Source organism: Palaemon carinicauda, chromosome 1 (assembly GCF_036898095.1).
Source record: "Palaemon carinicauda isolate YSFRI2023 chromosome 1, ASM3689809v2, whole genome shotgun sequence".
NCBI classification, from domain to species: domain Eukaryota; kingdom Metazoa; phylum Arthropoda; class Malacostraca; order Decapoda; family Palaemonidae; genus Palaemon; species Palaemon carinicauda.
The window spans coordinates 85,000,665-85,013,707 of NC_090725.1; the positions used below are offsets into that span (position 1 = coordinate 85,000,665).

The 13,043-nt window shown below is 43.4% G+C and overlaps 1 protein-coding gene across 2 annotated transcripts in view; it reads right to left on the bottom strand.

Moving 5' to 3' along the window:
- LOC137649453 (alpha-ketoglutarate-dependent dioxygenase alkB homolog 6) overlaps positions 1 to 13,043 on the bottom strand; it is a 67,876-nt gene that overhangs the window by 1,528 nt on the left and 53,305 nt on the right. The window lies entirely within an intron of this gene.

The following is a 13,043-nucleotide window of genomic DNA, read 5'->3' on the forward strand; positions in this document are numbered from 1 at the left end:
GGGATAGTTGAGCTCCATATCCCCAGAAGTCAGGGGAGTTAGCTGTAAATCAGTGCTCCTTAAGATAGTATATTTAAACAGTCCGCCCTCCTTGTAAGTAGATTCTTCTGCTGTAGATTTGACTATATGTAGTTAACTTATTGATATTATTATAAAAACATTTACGCTGAAAATATATGTGGCTGCAAAGTCAGAAACCACCAGGCAAAATATCAGGCACTGATATGCTTCATGCATATGCCTACTGAATCATTTTTTTTTATGTCTAGCATTGAGATATCTGCTCTTTGCCCCACATTGCTTTCAGTCTTTTGCAACATTCTCTTGTGTGTATGTGATAGCATTATTTGTACCAACAAAGGAAGTTAATTACATGATCATGTATTTACTGTGAAATCATGGCCCCTAAAGATGTTTCAAGTGTAGTGAGTGTTAATCCAAACACTAAAAGTTCCTGTTCTGCTGTTGCCCCTGGTACAGAAGGTAGATATTCTTGATTTAATGAAGAAAATGCATTATGTTGAAGAACCCAGCAGGTATAGAAAGAAAAAATCTTCAATTTGGTACATATTCAAGAGGAGCAAGGAGATAGGATCAACCATAGTTTCAGTCCCCTTCACTGCTAAAGTTAATGCAATGATATGTAATAAGGTTTTAGTAAAGACAGAGAAGGTATTGAACTTATGGTTAGAGGTCATGATGAAGAAAAATCTACTGACTGACTTCCATGTGTTACGACAGAAATCCTTAAGTCTGCATGAAGATTTCTTCAGTAAAATCAGTTTATCTCCTTGTGAAGATATAAAACCCTTTGCAGCATGTAAGAGACAGGTTGATGAATTTAAGTAAATATATTAATTGAAAAGCATAAAAATTATGGGAGAATCAGCGTCTGGAAAATAGCATATCCAGCAAGATTTACAAAAGCGGTTAAACGACAATACAATCCAAGGTATTTTCTAATGTGACAAGACTGGTGGAGATTTTTAAATAAATGCCTGATAGGACCTATATTCACAGAAGTACAAGACAGACACTCTGGCTCCAGGCATAAAGGAAAGGCTGACCTTGGTTCTTGTGGCAATGCAGCATGCTATATGATAAAGCCAGGTGTTTATTGCTCCAAGAACCCACATGCCTTGAAAGATAAGAGGAAATGGATTCTTTCTATTTTCTACCAACCCAGTTGCAAGGCCTGGGCCACTTGTATTCTCTTCAAGCAATGATTCAATTAAGGCTTCGTCCCTCAAGAGTTCCTTATGGAGAATCGGGGCATACGTGTAGAATGTTTGTCACCCATCCCGACCTGTGTCTTACAGCCTCTCAACCAGATTTTAAATGAAAATATTGTGAAGTAACTGTAGCTAAAGCAATACTTTGCCCTATATCATTAATTGGTTCCATGTAGGTTGGAATTTTTCTTTATAAAGTGACTTAAACATTCCCTACCCATAATGAACTTGAAAAGTATTTAAAACCTGTTATTGTTTTATAAAAACCAGATAAAGTACTTATATTGATAACATTCCATGTGAAATACAATGCTATACAGTACAATACTTCATCTCTATTGTACTTGTAACATAGAGCCTAAAATAATGTCGCATAAAACGATATAACATGGATTTTATTTTTTATATATAAAACTTACCCGCTGGTTATATAAGAATGGCTAAAGTCTCTAGACGCCCGGCAGAAAATTCAAAATCTCGAGGCTTATCGCAGATATGACAGGTGTACACTAGCGCCCTCGCGGTACTACAGGTAGAACTATACCAAACCCTTCAGATCTTCTCCTGCCGCCATTGCTGGCTGTACTATTGGAAATTCTCTCGTTAACTTACTCTGTTTTGGACGTTATTTGGTGATGTACTACGTTTTTTGAGTTTGGGCTTTCGCTTAATTGGTTTCTTTTTTATTTACTCTTGAAATCTTTTTGTTTGGGGTTATCTTAAATAATTTAACCTTTGTTTTATGTTTTCGGTCTCTCTCTTACTTTTTCAATATGGCCGACCCCTCCCCTGTAATTCGGAAGTGTGTTAAAGGTTGTCGTACTTGACTTCCTAAGGCTTCTGCGGACCCTCATAGTATTTGTATTAAATGTAGTGGAAAATCATGTTCTTTTGGGGATCGGTGTGATGAATGCGTTTCATTAACCGATAACGAGTAGGTAACATATGAACGTTACATTAAAAGATTAGAGAGGGACAGGGTTAGGCGCAGTTCATCGCGTTCTTTTGATTTGTCCTTACCTAATGTCATTAATCCTATTCTTTCCACCATAGTGGTAGATCAACAACCGAAGGAACCTTCTATGAAGGATTTGTTTACCGCGATTCAGGCTCTCGGTGAAAGAGTCGAGTCTTTAGCGGCGAATAAAAATCAGATTTTGTCCTACATCAATGTGCTGAAAAATCGTGACTCTGGAAATGTGAAAAGTGTTTCGAATGTGTTTAGTGTTGTGGAGGGTACGTCTGCACGATCCTGTCGTTCGCCCAGCCTACGACCTCTTTCAAGCTCCCGAACCCATGGGAGAAGTAATGTCGGATGGCAAAAGGGAACTAAAGGCTTCATCAATCATACAGACGTCCCCTCGAGTGTTCCTGCTGTTGTAACACAGGTCGCTCACCCTCATCATAGAAAAGATGAGGTTGGTGCGTATCACCTTCCTCCGATGAGGGTTCGTTTAGCGAGACCTGGCGTCACGCGTCCAGACCGCTCAAAAGGAAGTCTCACGCGGTCGTTCAATGACGCGAATCACCTACGTGTTGACCAGGCTGTAGTACCTGGGATACGCCTGAACGTTTTCATTCTCATGATGCTTGCACGCCTGCGAAATGCTCTGTCCGTGGTCTTGTAGATGTCGATGTGTTACAGTCTGATTCTGAACTTATGCCTGTTGCTATTCATGCTCCGCCGCTTCCGTCAGACTGGCTTTCGTCACCCGAAAGTGCGAAACGTTTTGATAGTAATATAGAAGACGATCTCCCTTTAGAAAAGGAGTCGAATGTATTGCATACCGGCGATCCTAAGTGGTCTATGCTTTTGGGCATGAAACAACAGCTCTCGTCGTTGATGCGGTCTTATCAACCTGCGGTTGGCAGTACAGTTGGGCGTCAGTCTTTGGACCCGTTGTCGCACAGGCGGCCTGTTGTCTCTCGCGCTGACGTGTTATCGCACAGGCGATCTCCCGGCCGCAGTGCTCAACGGCAGGTTGATTTAGATGGGTAGCGTCAGGGAGCTGTTGCCAGACTTAAATCAACTTCTGAATGTTTTTCTGCCGAAAGCGTTGACGTTCATCTAGACCAGGGTGGTGACGAACGCGATGCGGAATGGCGGCGGCGACAAGTGGACGCAATGCGTCACCGTGACAGCTCTCGGCAGTCTACTTATGATGCAACGGTGCGTCAGCGTCAACAGCAAGTGGACGCTAGGCGTCCAGACGACGGCTCTCACCAATTACCTCTTGACGGCATAGAGCGTCAGTGTCAGCGTCAACAGCAAGCGGACGCTAGGCGTCCATGCGACGGCACACGGCAGTTGACCCTTGACAGCGAGCGTCAGTCCTTTCATGGCGTCACACACCAGTCAACCTCGATCTCTCCACTTCAGTTGGATGCTGTTTCCCAGACTACAGCGATTTTAAACGGAAAACTATTGATCACCCAATAGAAGTGGATGCTGAACTTAGCAAGCGTTCTCATTCCGACAATGACCCTTCGGTTCAGGCTGCAGCAACAGCTGCACTGCCAGAAGATGAACCGGAGGAGGTATCTGACATGGACGAACCATTGGAAGCTGTTTCGGAAGAGGAAGAAGAGAAACATTATCAACATTCTGTAGATCTTAAGAAATTAATGTTAATTTTCACAGGACTTTCTCCTGACCATTTTACCCCTGTGGCTCCTCGCTCTCCCCCATCAGAATTTACCCTGGGGAAGGCTACTAAAGTGCCTATTTTCACTAAGATGGTGCTCTCACGCTATTCTAAAAGAGCCTTAAAATTGATGGGTTCTTGGATGGATTCTAAAAGGACTCTTGGCAAAACGGGCTTTGCTTTTCCACCAGCAAGATTGGCTTCCAAATCCAGCGTTTGGTACGAGACAGGGGAAGTCCTGGGCTTGGGAGTTCCTGCCTCTGCCCAGGGAGATTTCTCGAGCCTGGTGGATTCTTCTTGTCATCTGGCCTTGAGGAAAACAAAAGTGTGGTGGTCGATGACAGAGTTTGACCATTTACTTAAAGGCTTGTTCAGGGCCTTTGAAGTTTTTAATTATTTAGACTGGTCTTTGGGAGCCTTAGGAAAAAAGGTCTCTGAATTGAAAGGCACGGACACTAGTGGCCTTATTCATTTGATGTCCTACATGGACAAGGGAGTGAGGGATGGCTCTAACGAGTTAGATGCTCTGATCATGGCTGGAGTAATTAAGAAGCAGGCCACTCTGTGTTCCTTTCTCTCAGCGGGAGTTTTCCCTTACCAGAGATCGGAATTGCTATTCTCTCCACTGTCATCTACTCTACTCCCACAAGAGTTGGTAGGGGAGGTTGCCACTGCTCTTACTCAAATGGCTATGCATGATCTAGTGGCCAATACGGCCAGGAAAGTTCTACCTTCTTCTTTTTCGCCCCGTAAACCAAAGGAAGGTACTTCTGGGGTACGACCCTCTCAGCCCTTTCGTGGTAAACCTACCGCAAGAGGTTCCTTCAGGTCCGACGGGAGGAAATCTAAGAGGAGAGGAGCCAAGACCGGCCGAGGTAGTCTGACTCCCCTATCCTTCAGACAGCAGTAGGGGCCAGGCTGAATTACTTCTGGAAGGCCTGGGAGAAGAATGGAGCGGACCCTTGATCCGTCCTAGTGTTGAAGGAGGGATACAAAATCCCATTTTTATCAAATACTCCACTAGTCACAGATCCGGTGGATTTTTCGCCCAGATACAGGGAGGGGCCAAAGAGGCAGGCCATGCGGCTTCAGATGTCTCTGTTACTGGAGAAGCGAGCAATAGAGAGGGTACAAGATTTAACATCTCCAGGGTTTTACAACCGGCTTTTCTTAGTCCCCAAGAGTTCAGGAGAATGGAGACCGGTTCTGGACGTAAGTGTTCTAAATGGCTACGTCCAGAACACGACGTTTACCATGGAGACGCAGAAGACGGTTCTGGCGGCAGTAAGGAAGGGCGATTGGATGGTCTCATTAGACCTCCAGGACGCCTACTTCCATATTCCAATACATCCTAGCTGCAGACATTATCTGAGATTCATGTATGGAAACAAGGTCTTCCAATTCAGAGCCTTATGTTTTGGTCTCAGCACAGCTCCTCTATTGTTCACCAAGATAATGCTGATTGTTGCAAGAATGCTGCATTCAAGGAGAATCAGGGCCTCCCTGTACCTGGACGATTGGCTTATAAGATTGCTGTTTGAAGGACCTGAGAATGACCTTGGAATTGACCAAGGAAGTGGGACTCCTGGTGTGAGTTCGAAGAAATCACAGCTGACTCCATCCCAGGAGATTCTTTATTTGGGGATGGAGATTCACAGTCAGAGTTTTCAGGCTTTTCCGTCACCTGTGAGGATCCAAACACCACTCCTAAAACTTCGAGCTTTTATAAAGAAGGACGTCAGTTCAGTAAGGGAATGGATGAGCCTTTTGGGGACTCTCATCACTGGAGAAGTTCGTGACTCTGGGGAGGTTACATTTACGCCCCCTTCAGTTTCACCTCAATTGGCATTGGAAAAAAGGGGACAGTCTCGACAGGGAAAGCATTCCCATCACGAATTCCATAAAGTCACATCTTCAGTGGTGGAACAGCGAGCACAGACTGAAGGAAGGCCTGTCTTTGCATCAAAAGAGCCCAGACCTCGTGTTGTTTTCTGACGCCTCAAACTCGGGGTGGGGAGCAACATTAGGGAAGAAGGAGCTCTCGGGTCTGTGGACGGTAGAGCAAAAATCTCTCCACATAAACCAAAAGGAGCTTTTGGCAATACATCTGGCCCTCAAAGGCTTCGAAGAGCAGATCCTGGGCAAATAGTCCAAATTAATGCGGACAGCACCACAGCTCTAGCGTATATCGCGAAGCAAGGCGGGACCCACTCATGGACTCTGTACGAGATAGCGAGACCTCTTCTCAGATGGGCAGAGGAAAGGAAAGTGACACTATTGACCCGTTTTATTCAGGGGGTCAACAATGTAAGAGCGGACAGACTCAGCAGGAGGGATCAGGTTCTCCCCTCGGAATAGTTGTTACACCCAGAGGTCTGCAAGAGTCTGTGGAGGTTATGGGGTCGTCCTCTCATAGATCTTTTTGCAACCGCAAAGACGAAGAGACTGGAGTTCTGCTGTTCATCGGTACCGGATCCCAAAGCTATACACATAGATGCTTTCCTGACAAATTGGTCTGACATGGAGGTGTATGCATTCCTTCCGTTCAAGATTCTTTACAAGGTGATACAGAAGTTCGTGTCGCACGAAGGAACAAGGATGACTCTGATAGCTCCATCCTGGCCATCAAGAAGCTGGTTTCCAGAGGTACTGGAATGGATGATAGATGTCCCGAGAAGCCTTCCCTTAAGACCAGATCTCCTCAGACAACCTCACTTGGCACAAAACCACCTAAACCTCCGGGCTCTACGTCTGACTGTCTTCAGACCATCAAAAAACTCGATAGAGCTAGAGGCTTTTCGAAGAAGGCAGCCAAAGCTATTGCGAGAGCAAGGAGGTCTTCTACCATCAAGGTGTATCAGTCCAAGTAGGAGTTGTTCAGAGAATGGTATAGAGCTAATTCGGTTTCTTCATCCAGTACCTCTATAACTCAGATGGCAGATTTCTTCCTAGACCTCAGAAATAAGCATAACTTCTCGTCCTCTACAATCAAAGGTTACAGAAGTATGTTGGCTACGGTTTTTAGTCACAGGAACTTGGACCTCTCCAATAATGAGGACCTGCAGGATCTGCTCAAGTCTTTTGACACCTCAAAGAAAAGACAACCAGAATCGCTTGTCTGGAACTTGGACATAGTTCTTAAATTTCTCACGAGTGACAGATTTGAGCCTTTACACTCAGCCTTGTTTAATGATCTAACCTTGAAAACTCTGTTTCTGGTTAGTCTAGCCACTACTAAAAGGGTTTGTGAAGTCCACGCCTTAAGCAGGTACATTGGTTTCCGGGATGGAAAAGCCATATGCTCCTTACAGTTGGGATTTTTGGCCAAGAATGAAAAGCCTTCCCGCCCATGGCCGAAATCTTTCGAGATCCCTAACCTCTATGATGTGGTGGGAGACGAGTTGGAGAAAGTGCTTTGCCCTGTAAGAGCATTATGGCTCTATTTGGACAGAACTAAAAGTGTTAGAGGCGACTCAGACGCTCTGTGATGTGCAGTTCGAAAACCTTCACTGCCCATGTCAAAGAACGCCTTATCCTTTTTCATTAGGCTTTTAATTAGAGAGGCTCATGCCCAGTGTGATGAGGCAGACCAGAGGCTTCTCAAGGTGAAGACACATGAAGTCAGAGCGGTAGCGACTTCAGTGGCTTTTAAGCAGAACCGTTCTCTGCAAAGTTTGATGGATACGACTTTTTGAAGAAGTAAGTCCGTTTTCGCATCTCATTATTTAAAGCATGTTCAGACTCTCTATGAGGACGGTTATACGTTGGGTCCATTTGTAGCAGTGAATGTGATAGTAGGTGAATGATCTACCACTACGTTCCCTTTTTCGTAATACCCTTTTGTTTCTCTTGGAACTTGTTTAGTTATGGTTGTATGTGGAGATTGGTCGTCAGTCTTCCGCAATCTTTTGGTTTGGTGAGGTGGTCAATTTGTTCCTAGAGTGCGCTCGGAACAAGGGTATTAGTTGAGGTCCTGTCATGTTATAGGTTATTGCACCGTTTGACAGCTCCTAGAGATCATCAGCCCCCTGGGTGGACCGCTGGATCTCCTAAGGATAGCAGACAAAATAAGGCAGAGTATCATTGCAGTCAGCTTCCTTAGCAGGTGAAAACCTCTTAAGTTGTTTATGTAACTCTTAAGTGAATTTCCAATTATGTAGCTGTCTCTGACCCGCCACCAAGCGTGTCAATCAGCCATTCTTATATAACCAGCGGGTAAGTTTTATATTTAAAAATGATATTTTCATAATAAAATAAATTTTTGAATATACTTACCCGCTGGTTATATAAGTTAAAAACCCACCCTCCTCCCCTCAAGAGACCATGGGGCATGGAAGATCTGAAGGGTTTGGTATAGTTCTACCTGTAGTACCGCGAGGGCGCTAGTGTACACCTGGCATACCTGCGATAAGCCTTGAGATTTTGAATTTTCTGCTGGGCGTAGGTTATTGCACCGTTTGACAGCTCCTAGAGATCATCAGCCCCCTGGGTGGACCGCTGGATCTCCTAAGGATAGCAGACCAAATAAGGCAGAGTATCATTGCAGTCAGCTTCCTTAGCAGGTGAAAACCTCTTAAGTTGTTTATGTAACTCTTAAGTGAATTTCCAATTATGTAGCTGTCTCTGACCCACCACCAAGCGTGTCAATCAGCCATTCTTATATAACCAGCGGGTAAGTTTTATATTTAAAAATGATATTTTCATAATAAAATAAATTTTTGAATATACTTACCCGCTGGTTATATAAGTTAAAAACCCACCCTCCTCCCCTCAAGAGACCATGGGGCATGGAAGATCTGAAGGGTTTGGTATAGTTCTACCTGTAGTACCGCGAGGGCGCTAGTGTACACCTGGCATACCTGCGATAAGCCTTGAGATTTTGAATTTTCTGCCGGGCGTCTAGAGACTTTAGCCATTCTTACATAACCAGCGGGTAAGTATATTAAAAAATTTATTTTATTATGAAAATATCATTTTAAATCTAACATTTAAGCATGAGTGACATATCCAACCAATGTAAAGAGCAATTTTACATATGAAATAACACATTAAAGCAACATTAAAGGCTACTTTTTATCATTACTGTAAATATGTATGCACTGTAATAGGGTCTGCAAAATGTTGTGAGTAGTATACCATAGAAAATAGGATTAAAATTCCCATTTTCTATGCCACAGTAGACCCCTTTGCCTTATTGTTATGATGTTCAGTTATTGTTGAAAATCTGTGCACTGTTAATTACTGTAAAGTAATAATGTTTATTACAGCATTCTATCTATCCATTGACCAGTCTTTGAGATGATAAGAAAAGGATTTAGATGCAGAGCCCAATATGAATGTAATGGACTATTGGAAGTTGTTTGCTGGTAAGGATACCGCTCCATTAATTACCCCCAACAGTGATCTAATGATGCACTTTGGCATCATCCATTTATGTAACCATAACTGCTCTGAGTATGTTATTGAATACTGTACTTGTTTTGTGGAAATGTTTGTTAAAAATTATGGAATCATCCAACAAAAGAGATTTGCATCTGAATGAAGGCAAATACTGGTCCTAATAGAAAGCGTTATTTATAGTTATTATGCAAAATGGCAGTGTAGCTATGCTTACCACAAAACTGGTTGATGCCAGTTTTATGCTCTCATGATTTTTTCTATGGGTGCTTGCACATTTCCAAATAATCGCAATTGTCATGTTCAACGTATATGTATATAGTTGCAGTATAAATAATATATAAAAACCTGTCTCTGCCATTTCTAGATGAAAAATGCTGCTTAGGAAGTATAAAGTATTATAACTAAATCTTTCATGATATTTATGTGCCATGGCTCCCTTCTTATAGGGAAGGTGGAGGGGGTAATGTCTTACAGCTTTAGCCTTCCGACAGGTTTCTGTTTCATATATCTCACCAGTAACATATGAAAGCAACAAAAATATTGGGCTGTATTTTTGTAAAAATATGCAAATATGGATGAGAAAGGTGAAGCAAAGATACATCCACATGTTCACTCCACTGAACCCTCCTAGACTGTATGGGTTTAGCACATAGTATGAAGTGTTCTTCCTCATTAAACAACTGTTAAGGAGAAACATTGTCTGAGATTGTGGAGATGAACAAGCCTTCTAAAAGCTCTGCATGTGCAATATTTTGAACACAGCCTCTACAAAGAGTGCACATTTCAAGAAGCTCAATCTCATTTGGGTATGTAGTCTATCACATACATGGCCATAAACAAGAAATCTCATGAAGTGGGCTTCCCACCTCTGACCCTTAACAAAAACTAAGCAAAATAAGAACATGATGGAAAAAATATTGTGAAAATCACCAAAGGCGTAGGCTTACAAAACAAAAAAAAATTCATTTTTGGGCTCAAGCCATGTCGTCCTGATGGAAGGTTCCTATAAGTAGCTTCCTAAGGGATATTTGACTACAGTGATATTCCCAGAGAATTTACCTTTAGGTCTCCAGAATTCTAACTCCTGGTGCGAATATCCTTCAAATTTCTCTTAAGGATATCGCATAAATCAGGGGACGGATATCTTGATACGACACATAGTTATCTTCACCCCGAATAGCGTTTTCGCTTCGAGGGGGAAAGTGGCAAAAATAGAAGGGGGGCCGTTATCAAGGTACCCTCTTCTCCCTTACTACTACGGAGTATCTAGATGGAGCTGTACGTCAAGCTAGTGCGCTATTCCTATAATTGTAGCGGTTTCGCACGGTGATTTTCCCTGTTGCTCTTTCATTACGCTCTGGTTTTTTGGACTTATCATGCAATCTTCAGCCTCTTCTGCCTCTGGAAAGTTGAGTATTTGATCTTTACAGTGTATAAATTTTAGCTCCTGCCTCACAGTGAAATTAGATTAATTTTAAGTGTTGGAGCTTTGCCTTCACCAGAGGTGCCATGGGTGCTGTCGTTCATAACGCAAGTGTTATTTAGTTAGTCTGAACGACTTTCCCGGTTTTAATAGCATAAATATTTACGAAGCTATTCAGTTATAATATTCTAGGAAGTTATATATTATGTTGATTGTATTCTTAGAGTTTCGGCGATTTAGGTAACCGAACCTCGGCCGCGCTAGGCTTTGTAGCCTACGCGTATTAGTTTACCTTCATGCATGATATAGAATGACATTCCTAGTTGTAATAGCATTTAAATATGAAGCTATTTAGGCAATTTATACTTGTAAGATATATTGATTGCATATATTTCCTCATCGATCATATACGAAAGAGTTTCAGCGATTAAGGTAACCGAATCTCGCCTAGCACTAGGCTACTAGCCTACTGTAGGTGCTTTAGTATACTTTCATACATGTTCCCTGTTTACCCTCATGTATCATTTTATCAATTCAGGCGGAGATAGATATCTCCTAGAATTATTATATAAATGAATACTCGTCTCCAGTGGAGATTTAAGGGTAATCCCTCCTTCCCTCGGAATACAGCCATAGGCTACAGCCCTATCTTGGTCTTGCCATAGAGTAGACACTACAGCTTGACGAGGCTAGTGTTTTCTGTCTCTTTCCCTTGCCGGCAGATAGCAGAGTTTGGGTTTTCGACAGAACCTCAGAGTATTCAGTCTTTTGCCGGTGGCAGGCCAGCAGGGTGAGTAGTCACTCCCCTGCCGGCTTCAGCTGCCGGCATAGGAGGCTAGACCTCCCTAGGCTGCACTTGAAGTAATTGTATGATGCCGCCACCTTCTCCCCTGCGGTCTAGAAGACTAGTCCTGTGCTGGCAGACCCTAGGCTGAAGAATAGACATTCTTCTGCCGCCTAGGATGGCGTCGGCACTGAAACGATGTTTCTCCCCTGTTGAGAGGGGGCGGCAGGCCTGCCGCCTCCCCCTAACTCTAATTCGGCAGACCCTAGGCTGAGGAATAGATATTCTTCTGCCGCCTAGGACGGCGCCGATATTGAAACAGAGTTTCTTCTTGGTGTGGTAGGGGCAGCAACCTTGCCACCTCCTTCCATACTTTATACAGGACCCTTTTCCCTGCCACTTCTGTCCTTTAGTGATGGCCTAGCCATCGCAACCCTTTGGCCGTCGTCCTGCAATCTCACCGCTTTCCGGCGGGTTGTGGGGCAGGCCGGGCCTCCTACATAGCAGCTGTTTAGTCGCTCAGTCTTCCCTTATGGACGCAAGGCTCCGGGAAAAGCTGTGCCGGCTGTGGCGGCTGCCGGTGTGAGATCCCTATTCTGTAGAGTGTTCTTCAGACCTCTCTTGGATTGCCATTCACATACCCGGGGCCGGCAGTGTCCGGCAACGGTTTGTGTGAATGGATGGAAGCCTGAATGATATATTCTCCCCTTCCATTTGAACCCTCTTTCTGGAGGAAGGCATTGAGATTAAGTACTTACACCTTTATTTATTGTTAACAAACATTCAATAAGGTAACCCTTCACTCCATGCTTTCTCTCTCTCTGTCAGCTAATGCCGCCAGGTACTACCCCAGCCGGCGTGGAATGTGCTGCCGGTGCTAGCTTAGCCGGCAACATTCCGGCTAAACTACAGTATAGGAATATACAGTAGCCAGTATATTTTCAGTATAGATCATACTGCAGACAGAAAACTATAGTATACAGTATACAGTAGTTATTTTCCAACATACCCTGTGTATCCTTGCACAGTCTATTGTTGATATCAGTTATATATTGAAGGAAAAGATTTCTTTCAACAGACTGATAGATGATCAGTTACCATTTATCCACATTATTAAAACCTTGGGAAAGGTCAGTGTTAAGTTACACTTATCTACCCCTAGGGGTTAGAACCCTTCCCTTGGGTTTCCTGAATAGGAAAACTCTGGGTTTTAATTTTGGGGGAGGTTGCAGCAATTGGCTGGACAGGAAACACAAGTATGTGTCTTTCCTAGTTCCTTTCTAGCTTGTCTATCCTAAGGTATAATGCTAAAATATTAATGATAATATTTTATATAGTTTATCAGGTGAGATAAACTACCGCATACTCATTTAATTTTCCTCTCTTTACAGGAGGACCATTCGAAGTGCCTGCAAGTCTTCTGCAACGTTAGGAGCAAGGACTTCTGTGGCCATGCAGAGTGCAGGGCTCATGCCCCCTGCGCCACTTCCAAGGGTTCTCTTAGGTACTGGGACCCCCAGGACTGCAAGATTTGCAAGGCCTTGGTTACCGAGGCTTTT